Source organism: Sus scrofa, chromosome 13, assembly GCF_000003025.6.
Source record: "Sus scrofa isolate TJ Tabasco breed Duroc chromosome 13, Sscrofa11.1, whole genome shotgun sequence".
NCBI lineage: Eukaryota > Metazoa > Chordata > Mammalia > Artiodactyla > Suidae > Sus > Sus scrofa.
In genome coordinates, this window is record NC_010455.5 from 156386945 (window position 1) to 156405233 (window position 18289).

Below are 18289 nucleotides of genomic sequence, written 5' to 3' on the forward strand. Positions count from 1 at the left end.
AGAATGACATAATGCCATTTGCAGCAGCATGGATGAAACTAGAGACTCTCATACTGAGTGAAATGAGCCAGAAAGACAAAGACAAATACCATATGATATCACTTATAACTGGAATCTAATATCCAGCACAAATGAACATCTCCTCAGAACAGAAAATCATGGACTTGGAGAAGAGACTTGTGGCTGCCTGATGGGAGGGGGAGGGAGTGGGAGGGATCGGGAGCTTGGGCTTATCTGACACAACTTAGAATAGATTTACAAGGAGATCCTGCTGAGTAGCATTGAGAAATTTGTCTAGATACTCATGTTGCAACAGAACAAAGGGTGGGGGACAAAATGTAATTGTAATGTATACATGTAAGGATAACCTGACCCCCTTGCTGTACAGTGGGAAAATAAAAAAAATTATTAAAAAAAAAGAATCTCTCCATCAAATAACCTTTAAAGAATATGTAAGGAAACTTAAGATTCTATTCTTGCAAAAGAAGCTAGGAGAGCAAAGGGTCCAGGCTGCAATTTGAGCATAAATATGTCTTCCTTACCAAGGAATATGTCTTCCTTCCTTCTTTCTTCACAATGAATTGTGAAGTAAAATCATTTTTTAGAAGTCAAAGTGTCTAGTAGAGACATTTACCGAAATATAAGGCTATCCTCTCTTTGCTCTGTAGCAATGCTGTAAAGCATCTTCTACAGATAGGCAAATTAGGATCAACCTTGAACATCTTGGTCACGGAGTGGCCTCTTGTAGTCTCCTTTGCAAATGGTCTTGATGTCCTGGTGCCCCTGTTCCTACCTCCTTGAACTTGATCACACTGAGGCTGACAAAGGCTAGCAGCCAAGGTGTACACAAGTGTGTCTGACAGCTCCCTCATGGCTACTGGTATCTCCTATGTTCCACTTCCAGTAACCGCTTATGTGGAAGTGCTGAGCACCACCATGGAGAAGCTGTTCCCCACCACTCTGGTCACCCCAAGGCCAACCTGCATCACTGGTGGGAGTCTCTTTTTTGGGAAGTCTGCTTTCCATTCATGGCTGCACCATTGGTGTTTCCAGAGAACCCTGTATCTTCTGGGCTTCCAGCGGCATGATCACCCATGATCTGGCTCTGGAAGCCACGAGGAAGTAGCATCCTGATGGCTGGCACAGCAAAACCAAAGCCAGGTCCCAATTTGAATGGCCACCACCAGCCACCAGCCTACATTCCTTCTAAGAGAGTAGGCTCATCAGAGCGTTTCCCTGCTCCCCTCCTGGTCCCACGGCACCCCACTTTAACCTAGGTAGGCAAGGCCAGCAGAAGCAGTTGGCTTATTTTATAGCAAAACAGCAAAACACCAAAAAGGAAGTTGAGAGAACCCTGCTCTTTACTATCCAAACCACACTCATCCTTCCTGAGACACGTAAACGTGTGCCTTGCACCAAGTGGAAAATAAACTTCAAATGGCAGCAAAAAGAGAAAGAGATCAAGTGTCCAAGATTTTGCACCATAAAACATATTTTTTATTTTGAAAAAAAAATGCAGTAATTATAGACAAAGAATTTCCTTAGACAAAACAAACTGTCAGGAGTATATGTATAGAATGCCTACTTGTGAGTAAAGTAACTTCTAAATAGACTACTTATGAAAGAACACCAAAGTAACCAAATGAGGTAATTTATCTTATGGCTTTGTCTTTTATAAACCTGTTAAAAGCAGCAAAATGTCTATCAAAGGTAATTGGCTTTGTTTTAGAATCAGTAGTGTATTTTTATTGGAATAACATTAGGAAGCAGGGTAGAATGTTTCTGGACAAATCAAATTCAAGCTGATAAAGTTATAATAGACACTTGGGTGTCTACTATTCAAAAAGTGGTATCAAATCACTACAAAATACATTTTAAAGGAAGGAGAACACAATATTCTTTTTTACCTTTGAAAGCTTAACCCTGCATTGCAAGACTTCCTACCAGTTCTTTTTTTTTTTTTTTTTGAGTTTTTTTTTTTTTTTCCCACTGTACAGCAAGGGGGTCGGGTTATCCTTACATGTATACATTGCAATTACATTTTTCCCCCACCCTTTCTTCTGTTGCAACATGAGTATCTAGACAAATTTCTCAATGCTACTCAGCAGGATCTCCTTGTAAATCTATTCTAGGTTGTGTCTGATAAGCCCAAGCTCCCGATCCCTCCCACTCCCTCCCCCTCCCATCAGGCAACCACAAGTCTCAGTTCTAATTACTGTATTACCATAAAAGTGTGGCTTTCCAGGAGAATCAAATGGGTCTGTTGTTATACGGAGTTATCTGTAATGATAACTCCAGTTTGCCTATCACTACCTGATGACTGCTGAGGTAGGGGCATAGAGGATATCATATTTCATTTCCTGGTGGCTGTTTCATGTTCTAACAAAGAATGCAACAAGTGCTGCAGGCTCCCAAAGTCCCTAAAACTGTCCTTAAATCCTTCCTGTTTCTTGGATAAATATTAACCTGAATATTCAAGATTAGAATAGTGCCAAACAAGCAGTACTGTTCATTTGGGATATCCAACCAAGTAGTTACTCTATACTTTACTTGGAACAGAGGGTTTACCTTTTTGAAGTGAAATAACCATATGTTTATATGTCCAGTAAGGCCATGCCTGATGAGTTGACAAATATAAAACAATTCATGATAATCTGCAAGATTCTTTAATAGCCTTGGATTGGGGAGGAACAAGGGAGGGAATCTTCCCTGAATGCTTTATTCAGGCAACTATTTTAAAAACAAAACGAGAAGTAGCGTCAATGGGATTCAGTGGAAAACTACATAATATTCCAAAATTTAGAACCTCATTAACATGTTTTGTAGAACTAGGAAGAATGAGTCTTCACGATGTAATTAGAATAAGAATTCCATACTCTCAACCCTAGTTCTCCCTTAATAACTGATTTAAAACCTTTGACCATGCTACCCAATAAGATTTTGTACTAGCTAAAATTTTTTGAAGCATCTAATATATACAAATACATTAAATGTTGCAAGGTTCAAAGTTTAAAATTTTATTTTTTGCATGATGCTTTACTTATCTCTGAAATAGTCTGAAATATTTCGGCCTTCTAGAGGTCATTGTTAAACAAAGTAACCACTTGAGTCTTGAAGGGAAGACTTTGTCTTGCTCATTGTTTCATCTTCAGAACATTGGCTAGGGTCTCCAAATAACTATTCATAAAATCATGAAGTAGTATAGGAGGGCTTATGCTTATTCCGACTTTTTGGAATTGAGAATTGTTTTAGTTCATCTGGCAGTCAGAGAGAAAAGAAATTTTATCTTCTAGACACCCAAGCAGAGTTTTACATGATCCTTAGCCCAAAACAGTCATGAGTAAAGAATGACTACTAATTTAATAAAATTTCCCTACTTTTCTAGTTCATTCATTTGTCCTGATAAAACTGTGACATAGAAATAAATGATTGAGCTTAAAACACGGGGGAACTAATCGTTCCTTTTCTTTATACTCAATCCGCAACCTTTATTTTTAAAATGGCATGGGGCAATAATGCATAAAATAGGTAACTATAATAAAATCTATAATGCTGTCTCTCTAAATCAATAGGTGGGTAACGTTTCCCTTACATCTATGCTATATAATATTATATACCACCATCAAGTACTAATAAAAATGAACTTGCCAAGAAGGTCCCTCTTAATAATATTATATGTTTTCCTCTGAATGCATGCCTTGCAGTGAAGTAATACTTTCATTCCTGCCCAAAGCAGTGTACTTTCAAACCTGACACCATTCCTGGTATTCAGAAACCTATAAATGATTATCTCAGCCATGGGCTACATAAAATGAATTAGGTTTTAAAGATCATAAAAATAAAACCATGAGTCTAAACATATGGCATGTTCATTGTCAGTGAGAATGCTTATCATAAGAGAAACCTCATCCAGTTTGTCAGGAAATAGAATCAAATATTTCCTGCCATGTGAGCCAGAGAGCTCAAGAGAAATCGCCCTGAGGTTTATGGTGAATACACCTACTAAAATACTATCATGGACGGTACAGAGATAAAAATCTAAAGCCACAAATGTGGAAAAAATAAAAATTCTAAAATCAATATTTAGAAGAAATCTAAGCCTCAAATGGAAACCCCTACCCTACCAGGAAAAAAAATTGCACTATTCTGGTAATTAGCAGGTTGGATAAAGACTAAAATAAAAATGGTGCCAGGCATTTAGCCACAGAACATCTGTACATCTTCCTATTAATGCTTCTTGAAAGCTTTAAAATTATCTTGTTCTACACTAGATCAACTTAGGAAGGTAAAAACTTGTACCCTCCAGACACTTCTAAAATGCTTCCACCTAAAAGTGATACATAATATTTTCCATTTGTATATTATTAACTAGATCAAATCACATGCAATTACTATCTTCCGCATGTGTGGTACAGGGGAATAAAATTTGCCACCCAAAATGTCTCTGGCATGTAGATTCTTTGAGTTGAAATCATCAAGGCCTCAAACACTCAGGAAAAATTTTGACTTTCTCCATCACTGCCTAAAGAATGTAGGTAAAAGAACTATCACAACAGCTTACTATAGTATGGATAAAGTATATAGACAATGATGAACCTAACAGCATCTGATTGTTAAAATTCCTTTCTGTGTCCCAATGTCTCTGCAAGGCCCAGCAAACCTTTGTTTACAAAATGTTTGCTTTCTCACAGCCATGTGAGTTGCCTTCCTTCTCTCTGAAGTCCCCAACCACTACTCCCAATATGTTCTTTTGTCTTTTCACTGAAAATAGTATTTAAGATGAAGGGTTCAAGAGTTTTGGTGAGTTACTCAGTTTTTCTGGGTCTCTCCTATGTATACATGTTATTAAAGTTTTGTTTGATTTCCCCCTATTAATCTCTCTTATGTCAATTTAATTCTTAGACCAGCCAGAAGAACATAAAAGGGTAGAGGAAACTTTATTTCTCCCAACAGTTGAAATAGGACAAAACTGGATGTTAGCCGGAGGCTTGATGGTATGGTTAGATAGGACTTTCGATTGTAGAATTTCATAAATCTACCTCTTTCTCCCCAAAGTACCTAGCTACACATTTGATTTACATAAAAGCAAAGTAGCCTCTTAGGAAAGTATTCAAATTATGTCCACAATTGTATATGGACCCAATGGACTTAAAAGGATTTAAAGAAAATTGTGTATGTTGGGAAGGGCCCACATTGTGATGAGGGACAATGAAGAAGGCATCTGGCATGTTTAGGTGAGTCTTAACAGTCAGGCCTAAGGTCTGTAGACAAACACTGACTCCACAAATAGCTCACTGATTATTCCATAATAATTGTGACTGACCAAATAAAATGCTTTATTTATTTTTTTCCTGGAGTAGCATAAATTTCTATGTAGTCAAATGTCAGTGTTTCCCATTCTTATAGCAGTAAGTCCCAAAGATATTGCCTCATATAACTTCAGAGCAGTCAATAAGCATTTGTCCTTCCTTATTAGTAATTCAGTGACAGCTGACCATCAGTACTGATTTAGCATGCTTTCAAGTACATGAAAACATATGTTAAAATTCCCTGCATCCCATATTCCTTCAAAGCAGAAACTCAGTTATCTTAATTTTTTTCCTGTGTTTATTTATAGCCCTTTTCAAAATTGCAAACTACCAGAATACAATCCTGAGAATAAAACAGTATGTTATTTTTTAAGTATGAAGATCATAAGACATAGTACTTATTTCCTCTAACTGCTATAATATTTCAGTCACCATTTTCCTCTTAACAAAACAATAGAAGAATCCTAAAAAAGGCAAGTGAAAATAACCAAATATGTAAATGCAGATTATAATTCTCATAATGACATTTTGTGCCCAGTCTTCTCTAAAATGCAATTTCATGGGAAAACAGCCCAAATTCTAACTTACTTCAGGCAAGTTGTGGTATAATATTTTAAATTAAAACACAATAAATAGATTTGTCTTAAAAAATAAGATTTATAATTCTTGCCTCCTGTTTTAAAATCTGTGATGTTTCAGTGATCTTAAGTTTTTAAATGAAAAAGATAGAATGCAAAATAAAGCTGCTTGAAACCTCACAAAATAAATGCATAAGTAAATGTATAAATTAAAAGAATGGACAACAAGTGCTAAATTTCTGCAGTTTTGCAATCTTTAGGATTAAATCTAAACTTCTTCTCCATAAAATTCAAGTGATGCCAGCAGAAATAAAATTGTCTGACTCACATAATCATTAATAGCATGATAAGTATGCTAGTCAATTCTGTATTTTTCTCTTAGACAATGTTTCGGAAAACAATTAGGTACTACAGCTAAACAGCAGTGTCTCAGATAGAAAGGAATAGAATGAGGGAAGTCTTCAGTAGCGAACAGTTCAACACAATGACTCTCAAATGGCTCTCAAATTAATTTATAATTCACTCAAGAAGATCATTTTGATTTACACATTATGTTGAAATGCACGTATTCATTCTCATTACCGTGACACTACCTCCCTCAAAAATCTTTACTGCAGTCTTTAAAATTGTCTTATTAAAATATGATGGGGTTTCATATATTGCTTTCATATTTTGCTTTTATCAAAAAGAGTTAAAGATTGAACAAAAACATTTTCTATGGATTAAGATAAAGAAGTGATAGTTGTAGTTTATGAATATTTCCTATTGTTCTTTCTTGGAATTGCAGTAAATTTTTTATTATAATTAATTTTAACAAGTTATTTTCTCTTGTTCTCACTGGGACAAATAGACTTAAATGAAAGTTTATGGGATTTATGATAGATTTCAGGAAGAATCTGCTGACAGAGAGGTCTGTTAAGCCCTGAGTGTAAGCTTCGAAAATCTTTTTTATCTGCTAGCCTTTAAAAGGAGTATGGGATGTTTTTCCCAACTAAGTTTGCCTGAAGACAGAGAAGATAGACTAATCAACATTTCCTAAAATTTTTTCAGTACTAATTTTCTCTGACTTGATGATTAGGTAATTAAATCCTTATCATAAATATTTCCTTTATTGCTTTTCCTGTAGTCTTTCCCATCACCAACCTTTCTCACTATCCTTGCCAATTCTTAGATTGTTTTTAAAAAAGACAGCTTCAGTGTAGAAAAGATCAAGAAATTCAATCATTTTGAATAAGTAAATTTATGATATAGGGGTATATATGTTTCCCAATAAGGAAAATTAATAAAACTTTCTGTGACTATCAATGTTTAAGAATACCTATGATTCATTTTCTCAAGTGGTTAAAATAATTGAACAGCCTCACTCATCGTCTATAACTCTGGATTATTTTTTATTATTTTGCCACACTTGGCCATCCTATCCATAGTTTTCAAATAATACACATACGAATGGGAGATTTTGCTTTGCACTTCACATTAACTGATTTCCAGAGGAACCTGAATGATTCTGTATACAAAGTTGCCACCTCCGCATTTCATTTAAGAAGTACTTTAGAAAATCTTTTCTAATGCTAAGTTGAGTCAGGGCAATTTAATTTGGTTGGGTCTCAGCTTTCATCAATTTTCTATTTGAGTTAGTGATGTTCAAAGCTCTTTGAGAATTTTTGTAATTTTCCCATCAACCATGGAAAGGAATCTTGTTGGCTAAAGCCTTGTAAATTACTTTATTTCATACTCAGAGTGCTAGATTTTTACCAGGCAGTAGAACAGACTTTTTTAGTCGTTCAGGCTACATTTGATTTCAACAATTCACCTATTATTTTGTGTGTGATCAACTGTTAAGTGTAAACTATCTTTAAGAGAGGGAGCTCTTAGGTGACCAATTGCAATGCATTTTCTGGTGGGAAGCTGTGTTATCTCAAATACTCTTTGTAATACTTTACTATCATTAAATGTTTTCTCCCAATATAAGTAAATGGATCTATTCCACAAATTTCTGCCTGTAATCTATAAGCTTGTGGTGAGTATCTTCTTATACAGCTGATATTTATGTCATATTTAAACTCGGATTCTTCTATCTCTTCTCTTACTTCTAATGAAATCACTATGCCCTCAGTTGATATTTCTTGCTTTCCCTTTTATAAAACCAAAATGAATCTTTCTCCCTACTTCCTATGTAATGAAACTTTAAAAAATCAAATAGTCTCAATTTTGTCATGATTCCACTTTGGTGAGTTGCATTTACAGTCATTCTGAACATAACACACCAAACTGGAATATACCCAGCCTGAACTCTACATTCATATTTAATTCAATTTTAAACTCCAGTTTTTTTTTCCATTGCCATACATCTAAAACTGGATGCTAGTCTTTTATGCTTTATCTACATTAAGGTTCATACAACTTATCTGTCATTTTATATAATCATTTGCAAACTTTAATCCAAGTAAATCACAAAGCAGGTGTGCCATCTATTGGTCCCCAGGTAAAAGGAGACAAGAAAGAATGGTAAATTTCTTTTTCCTTCCACTGCAAACCATGTAACTCCTCATTAAATGCAGCTCTTCAGTCTGGGATGCTAGTTCTAAGACCACATAGCCATGCTATTGATAGAGATAAATTAAGGGGAGCATAGAGAAGGAAGGGGTAAAGGTGAAGATACTGAATTTGCCTTAATATGCCTCCTTGGCCTCTTCTTCTGCCACAGACTTCAATTAGAATTTCAAAAATCAGCATGTAAGCATATAGAGGGAAAATGCAGAGCAGGGCTTGATGCACAGAAAAAATGCAGCTGTGGTAGTAACTAAGCAATTGCCTGAGTGTCTAATGACTTAGACAAGAGAGGAGGCTGCTAAAGGTAAATCTTCCCCCACATCACTCCCCTAAACTTCACCCCAGGTCAAGTAGTGAATGAAATCTCCTATAAATGGCATCAGTTGCATATGTGCATCTACATTCCAAAGAACATCAAAGGATCTTAGCTCACTTAATCCCAACTTCCAATTTGTTACAGCAGTTTTTAAAATTTATACCATACACTCTGTGAATGTCAAAATTAAGAATATTTTAATTTTTGAATGGTTGGTAAAAAAGCTGAAACCAATTTTATAGTAAATTTCTTGTTTGTCTCTTTATTTGACTTTAGAAAGGTATACTTTGTAATGTTTTCAGTTATACCAAACAATTCCCTATGTATAGATACTATTAAAGAACAGGACTTAAGTATTTTCCCAGCTTTTATGAAATACTAAAATATAATATCTTCGTGACTTTAATCCAGTACGTGAAAAACTGGTACATTTTGGATATTTTGGATATCTAATAGGAAAGGTTAGGGATTTAATTACTTAAAGGAGCTGCTGAGTAGATATGTATTTATCTTGAGTTAATAATTTTGATTTGGGGTGTGATCAAAATAAATACATTTTTTATATATTGACTCTGATGTGACATTTTTGAAGATGGCCAAAGCAAAGAATCGGTTCCCTTCCCTCCTCTCCAGCCTCTTCCTCCTCCCTCTCCATCTACATTTTCCTCTTCTTCCTCTTCCTCTTTCTTCTCCTACTTCTTTTTTTAAACAACGCTTTAAAAATGTGATAACCATTTTTAGCTGTTAGCTCTTAGCTTGTTAGCCACAGGCCACAACTCTCTTGCCAGCATCAGCTGTAGTTTGCTGACCCCTATATCAGACCACAACTCTTTCAAATTACATCTATTTTTCTTCCTCCATAAGAAGCTTATAGATATTTAAATGGAGAGGTAAATGCTATCTTTGGTTATCATGAAATAATTATTCATATTTTAAGGGAGCAGGAAAATATTTTCAACAGCTATAACTCATGAATATTTCCAGAAAAATCCAGTTAAACTGTTTCTTCATCATATACCCCATAGAACATTCTTAATGTTAACTCTCTGTTAATTAAAATTCTGTAGAAAGCTTTTGTCTTAATCTTATTCTATAGAGTTTACATACATTGTATTCACAGACAAGATGATTATAGAATATATTTGTTTTTAATATCTGATCCTTCATTTAGAACATTGTAAGGTACTGGGAATATTAAGATAAATATCACCTAGTTTCTGTTTTTAAATAGTTCGCAGACTAGCAAGAAGAAGATCAGACAGGCAAATAATTAAAGTATTTAAGCTAAATAATTTGAATTTGAGCAGGACTTGGATGCCTTGCCAAGTGGCAAGTGCATGAAGCAGTACCATCTATTTATCTAGTACGTAGGAAAGAGATGTGCCCAGGAAAGACATATTTGAGACTTGTCAGTGTAGGCAGTGAGCTGAAAATTTATATACACAAGACTCTTTAAGAAGAACACCAATATCAGCAAGCAGTAAACAGAAAAGAAGGAAATGGTACAAAGGAAACTTAGGTGAGAAAACATTGCAAGGAAACCGTGGTCAAGGAGTTCCAAGGCTCTACTAACATAGCGCTGGAACGGGGCATTGAGGTCTTCAGTCAGGAGACATCTTAGTGAGGAGACTCCTGGGAACAGGGGTGGTAATTGAGTCATTTCATTAAGACCATGATTCTCACATAAAAATCAACTGGAGAGCATTTTTCAAAATCCAAGTACCTCTTTCCCAAAAGAAATGTCAAAATGCAATATGCCAGAGGAAATTTGTATTTTAAAGTAAGCTTTCTGTTGTTTAGATACCTGCCCTCCTCACAAGCTATAAATTAACAAAAAGCAAAGGACTTGAGATGGCAAGTGTTATCTCATTTTCCAAGAACCAAGGCTTCCTTAGAAAGAAAAGAGAAAAAAAACATAATGAAAACGAAGGATGAGATGTAGGAAGTGCTTGTTTTTCTGTTCTTTAAGGTGAGAAAGATTGGAGAACATTTCAGACTAAGAGCTAAGAAAAGAACAGAAGCTAAAGATAAATGATCGGGGGAAAGGACTCAGTATCTTGCTGTGTCCCTGAGGTGGCAAGAAGTGACAGGACCCTGAGTAAAGGTAGAAGCGCAAATAGAGAGGTTTTCATACATAAGAAGATGGTTTGTTAAGCAAGGAAATTTGTATAAAAAAGTTTCTATAGAATTTCCTAACTTGCATCCATTTTTATATTTTTTTCAATAGTGAATGGGTGCCACTTGTGTAATTAAATAATATAAAGTCACCTATAATCCCACCAAAAATAACTATTTCTGACATTTTATTGTCTAACCCCTATACACATGTAAACATATAATTTTTTATAAAATAAATGGTAATATTATTCATACAAAAAACTTCTATAAAGCTTCAATAGTAATTCCTTCTAAGTTATACCTTATTTATTAAAGTATAAATAAGTTATATCTGTATTTGAGAAAGGGAAATAAAACAAAAGGGTGGAGGGGACAAAAAAGCTGATTACAGGTGGTCTGTATAATGGATTTCTACCCATTATTTCTCACCAGATTAGGATCATAAAGGAAAAGTACTATTGGTTTCACTTGTAAGATGATGAGTGGAAGGGGCAGAGATGATGTTCACAGCCTGGATACCAATAATGAAATTAACAAGAACAGCTCATATGCATAATCTAAGTATTTCATTAACTAAATGAAAGCAAAGCTGTGAATCCTGGTGCAGCAGCCTTGGTGAAAGTGTGGCGCTCTGGAGTGCTGCTGAGAACATGTAAACAAAAAGATGCTGATGTGTACTCTAACCAAAAGAAATACTCAAGTACCCTTTTTTGTGTGTGCTTTGTTTGCTTTGCAGTTATGTGAAAGATTTCACAAAATTTATGGAGGAGATAGAATGGCAAGTATTTAATAACTTTTCCATTAATGCTAAATTTTCACAGTATGGGGGAAGTTCCATTTATATGATATTCAAGATCTAGCATATATTTGAAACATAAATTTTGCCTATTCAGTGTTAATTCACTTGAGAAAATGAGATATATGTCTTGTCACCTACAAGTCTATTCATGGAAAAAACAGACTGCTAACAGAATGATCAAGAATGTAAAAGTGCCATCTAGAGGTCGGTCAAGCACATTATAGGTACATGATCCTTAAAATTCAAACGGGGTGGGTTGTAGGGAAGAATACAGAGAAACTCTAAAACTGATACAAATCATAAAACTTCTGTGCTTGTTCAAAGATCCTGCACTTCAGTCTGACAGACTACTTCAGAGGAGAGATGCTACTCCAGTTCTATGTACTTTAAAACATTAACTCATATTTTCAGCCAAGTAGCAGCATTGAATTGGCCTGTGATTATGGGTATTCAGCATCCTATGTGCCATTTAAGTACCTTCAGCATCAATTTTGCAGCTGGCAAACTATTGCTATTTATGTTTTCAGTGCATTTGGAATAATCTAGAAGTTATTTTACTTCCATTAGACATTAAGAATAGAACCAAATGTAAAATCATTACTTTGCCAATTTACTGTGAAACCCAGAGGAAATCTCTCAAATGTATCATTTACTGAATGTATAAGTGAAGAAAAAAAGCAGCTCTTGGAACTAGTTAACAACATTTCAGTCAGGTATATTTATCAAAAGTATAATAAGGATTTTTAGACTTTTTCCATTTATGCTGCTATAAAAATAGCATAAAATAGCTGATTAAATATATTCTACATTCCAAATATTGTTAGTAATAGTATATTCCTTTTAATCCTAAAAACCCAGCAAGTTAAACATGATCTCTTTTAAACATAAGGAAACTAAAGCTGCAGTTCCTCAATTTACATGACTAATTAGTGATAACCAAAATTCCAATAAGGATACTTCTGAATTCAAAGTCAATGCTCTTCTATTTTCAAGTGAGTCCCTTTAAGGATTCAGAAATCAACTCAAGGTAACATATATATATGTATATATATATGTAAAATAAAATTATAAGATCAGACCTTGGATTCCTTCATTAAATTCCTAAATTTTTTGACCTCCTTGTGTGTGAGATGTGATCAAGCACAACATGTGAAACTTTGCTCTAATTATCAGTATATTCTAAGCTCCGCAGGCCACTCACCAAAGCACTACAAATTGGTTGTCATTCCTCCACTTCTCCTAAGTTTTGTTTTCCTTTTTTCTTTCTGCTTGGGCTGAACATTGTTGAAAAAATATATAGAACCATGGAGATTTAACCCATCACACATTTATTCTATTAAGTATCATTGGAATCCTGAATATTCCTTACCATCCTTTTATGCATCCTTTTAGAAATTCCGCAAGACCCTAAAACATTAAGATGACCTTTCAGTTGAAGCCTCTCATTCGGTACCTCTTCACCTTACTTTGCCTCTTTCCCTGATCATATATTCTGAGCTCTAGATTTTGCCTTTTCTTGCCATTTTAGTAACTCTCTCTTTCTATAGATCTATATAGGCATAGGGATACATAGTTGGCCCTAGAACAACACAGGGCTTAGAGGCACTGACCCTGCACCGTCAAAATCCATGTATAATTTATGGTCGACCCTCCAAAATATGAATTTGCTAACCTAATGTACTGCATTTTAAGTCACTAAATTTGTGTAATTTGTTACAGCAGCAATAGAAAACTAATAAAGGCTTCATCTCTTAGGATTGCCTAAGAGAATACTTAGAGATGCTGCCACTTTCTAAAGCAACTATCTTATTTCTCTAATTCCTTCTACATTTCAGAGCCTCACATTTATAATCTATATCCACTGCCTTCATTAATTCTTTACCTAGTCTCTACTTTTTAGTCTCACAATTGTGCTAAAATTGTTCTCTTGGTGGTCCTTACAAAACAGTTTTCTTACCATATCTAATGGCAGTTTCTCTTTATTTCTTTGGCATCTTCAGCATGTTTGATCCTGGTGGCATCTTCTTATTTCTCCAAATTACTTTCTCTCTCTGGTTTCTCTAATCTTTAACAGACTTCTGGTTTTCCCTAGCCTTCGGAGGCAAAGACTATTAAGATCATTCAAAATAGGTGTGACCACCTTTGAGCCTCCGGAAAAATCTATACCCTCTGGGAAACACCGAGACCAGCAGCCTACTGCTTCTCTTTCCGAGTGCTACTTCACTCTTCAGGAGGGTGAGAAAACCCCCCAAGAGTTAATGTCTCTGCCCCTCTGCCAGCGATTAAGGTTCTTCTCAGGTGCTTCACATTTACTTTAAACTTCAGGGCTAGGAAGATCACAATGAGTGAGAGTCTGGAAACTTAAGGATACTTTGCTAAATTAGTTTTGCCTTCTTTGTAAAAGAGCTGAATCAGCTAGATTGTATTTGAGAAGGAAATTGTACTGATTTGAGTTCATCTTCTTTGTCTTATTAATTACTATTGAAGATTGTAACAAGGAGTGGGATTTCTGATATTGAGTTCTAAATAATCTATAAACTAGATAATAATTCCTTGAATCTTTGAGTCATTCAGTAATTCATTCAGTTTTGTTGAAAAGTATATAATCATGAAGAAAATGTTTGTAAAATTGTAAAGCAGTTGGAAACATGCCAGTCATTTAATACCAAGTGAAATACTAAGTATTGAAACTATCTGGTTACAGATATGGAAAATAAGCCTAGACACAAAAATAGTTTAAAGAAATTAAATAAAATAGTAGCAAGAGTTATGTTCTAGTACTACAGTTTTCTGGAACATTAATATAGGACTGTGGTTTTAAAAAAAGGAAAGGTTGGTTTTAAAACACAAGCAAAGCTCAAGTGGACTTTCCTGTCGGGAAACTTGCTCTCAGCTGGATAACTCTGGCACTCCTTCTCAAAGGCTCCTATGTTTAACAGATGTCAGTCATTTTATTACACAAGCTAAGCTAAGAAGAAATTCTGAGCACACATCATAGCTATCCCCATGCTATTTATTCTTTAGGAAGCAAGACACATGTCAAATTATTTTTTAACCCATCCAGAAAATTTTATGTGTTTTTAGGCTATGCTGTGTGCACTTTTCTAAAAAAAGGTAGCCAAATAATGAGATTTTTCTTATACTTAATGATGCAAACAACAATAAAATGATCAATATATAATAAAATATAACAAAAAAACTGTTTTTCTCCTTTGAAGCTAGAAATGGATGCTGAAATATTCTTCTATTTAAAGACCAACATTTAAACATATAAAAAGTCACCAAATGATCCCACACAAGTGAAAATAAATTGTAAGACCTGTGTGTGAAAGATTATCTTCTAGACAGAAAAACCACCAACACTGAAGTAATATGATAAATTATTGTCAAATAGCAATGACAGATGCAAGCACTTTCTAAAATAATACAGAATGAGGATTTCAGGAACACATAATTCAATTTGCATCTCGGGGGTGTATTTTCATCTTCTTGTCAAAGAATTTACATTCGTAACCTGCCATGAATGATTACCAAAAAAAGGAGGTCTGGGATGTTTTTGTGTTTCTACTTTTTTAACCAGGAAGCATTAAAACTGTAACTTTGGAGAGCTAACATAGTAAGCACACATTTGGAACACCTCCCCTGCCCTGCTAGCAAAGCAAATAACCCAATTTGAAAATTCCAGAGCTTTGGGGGATGACAGTGGTACTGATATTTTGGACTGTAGGTTTTTGTTGATTCATACCCTTTCAAATTAGTGTTTTTGTAGCCACTACCCCTTCTTCTCTTTCCCCACATCAATACTAGCAGACAGTGAAACAACAAGACTTCAAGACATACCCATAGTGAATATCTACATTAGAAAAGAATCTGAAAAATAATGGATGTGGTACATGTATAACTGAATCACTTTATTGTATGTCAGAAATTATCAAAACATTGTAAATCAACTATACTTCAATAAAATTTTAACGAATGAAAAAATAAAGACATATCCATAGACCTTCTCCATTTCTCTTCCTCTTCTCTAACTGAAGGAAAAAGAGATGTTTTACTGTGGATTCTCAGCTCCTCTCATCTTTGAAATATTTCTTTTTTCCTTCTGTCTTCACTTTAGCATAGCCTTTTAAAAAACTGGATGCTATTTATATTTGCTTTGAAATTAATTTTTCAATTCATTGCTTTGCTGTGTGTCGATTTCCTTTCTCAAGTTGGCAGGCAGGAAAACATGGTCTACAAATGCTCTACTAGAAGAGTGGACTTTGATATTGTCAAAATTTGATCCTTCATCATTTATTTATGTGATGTATTTATGCGTTTGATTAAGCCCTCCCATGTGGATCACATTGCGCATAATCCTCTAGAGTTATACAGTGTCCAATATGGTAGCCCCTGGCTATGCACAGCTATTTATACTTCAGTTGCATGACTATCACATTGGACAGCACAGATGTTATAGAACATTTATTTACCATCATCTCATAAAGTTCTACTGGACAACACTAATTCAAAAGAAGTCACATAGACTTGAAGAGCTAGGAATCTAACTTGGCCTTCTAGAAGTATAAGAAGTCAGAGGCTTTTTTGTCTCTTACTCAATGTGGGACTCAATATATACAATTTAGAATGTGTTGGTTATCGTGTAGGAGGAAAATGAAACTAACATGTGAGGACTTATTTACCAATAAGCATTACACAGAAGGGAAAACAAAACATCTAAATTGTGATGTACTTACATTTTCTGCTTCTGATAAAAACTCTTGACTCTTGTAAATAATCCTAGGTGCTGCTGAAGCCCATTTAATCCTAAACTTATCACACATCCACCATGAGAAAGTTGATGATCTGAAACTTTTTGTTTTGTTTTGTTTTGTTTTGTTTTGTTTTGCAGGGGGAAACATTCAAGAAAACATTCTCCATTCTAATGGGGAAGATAGTCATGCATTTAAGTAAATATAGTATAAGTAGAGCCATAAGGCTTTGTGGGGTCTTGAAACTTATGCAATTTAGAGAGAAGAAAACAAGAACTCCCTGATAGTGTAAATTCGTAAAACTATACATACAATGTCCAGAGTTTTGGAAGAGGCCTGAGCAAGTAAGTATTCCTGAAGGGTGAGCTTCATTAATTTACAGTAAAGCCACTACTGAATATTAAAAAAAAAAAGTCACAAAGGGCTATATGCAAATAGCAGGAGAGGATAACAATAACAGAAAGGACTGGAAATGGCATTTTTGTATAAAAAGCACTGAAAGTTAATACTTCATACTGTTGAAATAATAATGTTTGCTCTTGGTGTGAGGAATCTGTGAGAGCAGAAAGGATTGGTGCCATATTTTATTTTTTGTATTTCTCACAACTTTTATATGGAAAATTCATTCTTGTGTAACCTATGTTTGAAAAATAGTCTTCCCCTTTTGTAAACACACACACATATACTTACACATAAAGAAAGATGATGATTGAATTAGGCATTGAAGCCTGGCTTGATGTGAAAAGATGGGAGAGTGTCTTAACTCAGGCAGCGGTAACAAATAGCAGAGACAGAGTGGCTTAAACAACAGACATTTATTCCTCACAGATTTGGATGTGTGGAAGTTCAAGGTCAGGATGCCAGCATGGTGAGGTTCTGGTGAGGGTCCTTTCCCTGGTTTGCAGATGGCTGCCTTCATACTATGTTCTCACATGGTAGGGAAAGGGGTTAGGAATGGGGAGAAATCTGGTCTCTTCTCATAAGAAGATATTCTTATAATTTAATCATGAAGACACCACCCTCATGACTTCATCAGAACTTAATTACACCACAAATACTCCACTTCCTAATACCATCTCATGGCTGCTGGGGGTTGGGGGGCTGGTAGGACTTAAACTTATAAATTTGGAGGGAACACGAACATTCAGTCCATAACAGAGAGAGTCAATCATGAAGGAGGGAATAGAACTTGAAAAGATATGAAGTGAAAGTTGAAGAGAATGTTTGAGCATCTCTTGTGAGGCAGGCTATTTCCAGGCCTCCTTGATTCCATATCATAAAGTTCACTGTCTAATATAACTTACCCCCATCCACAATTTCATCTTGGCATCCCAGTGAGAAAAGAAATGGTAAATGCTCAGCATATATTGTAACTTAAATGTAATATGATAATTCAGCTATGTAAAATGAGAAACACAGGTCATCAAGCTAGAAACAAACAAAAAAGGGTCAACTATATATTTTTATACATATATTTTTTTCCAGTCTCTGTGTGTCTGGGTCCCTTTCAAGTACTTGCATTCTCTTTTTTGAAGTAAAGAAATGCAGTGAAAAATGCTGCAATTTCCAAAGTTTAACTCAATGGATATTTTGGATAAAAAGTACTATAACATTTTTCTCTAAATATCTTTTGTTATATTTATAGGACTCATTTATACATACCCTATTAGTTCCATATTTTTCTCTGGAGATGTTTGCTTTGTAGTTTGTGTGAGGCTGGGAGTCTAAAACTGAAATAAGTACTGTAAATCAAAGCAGTATATTCCAGCCTGGTAGGTCATATAGAGAGTTCCTGCTTAAAAAGTCTAGCAAAAGATAAATAAGTTTTTTACTATAACCATAACTGCCTTCTTGCATCTCTTAAT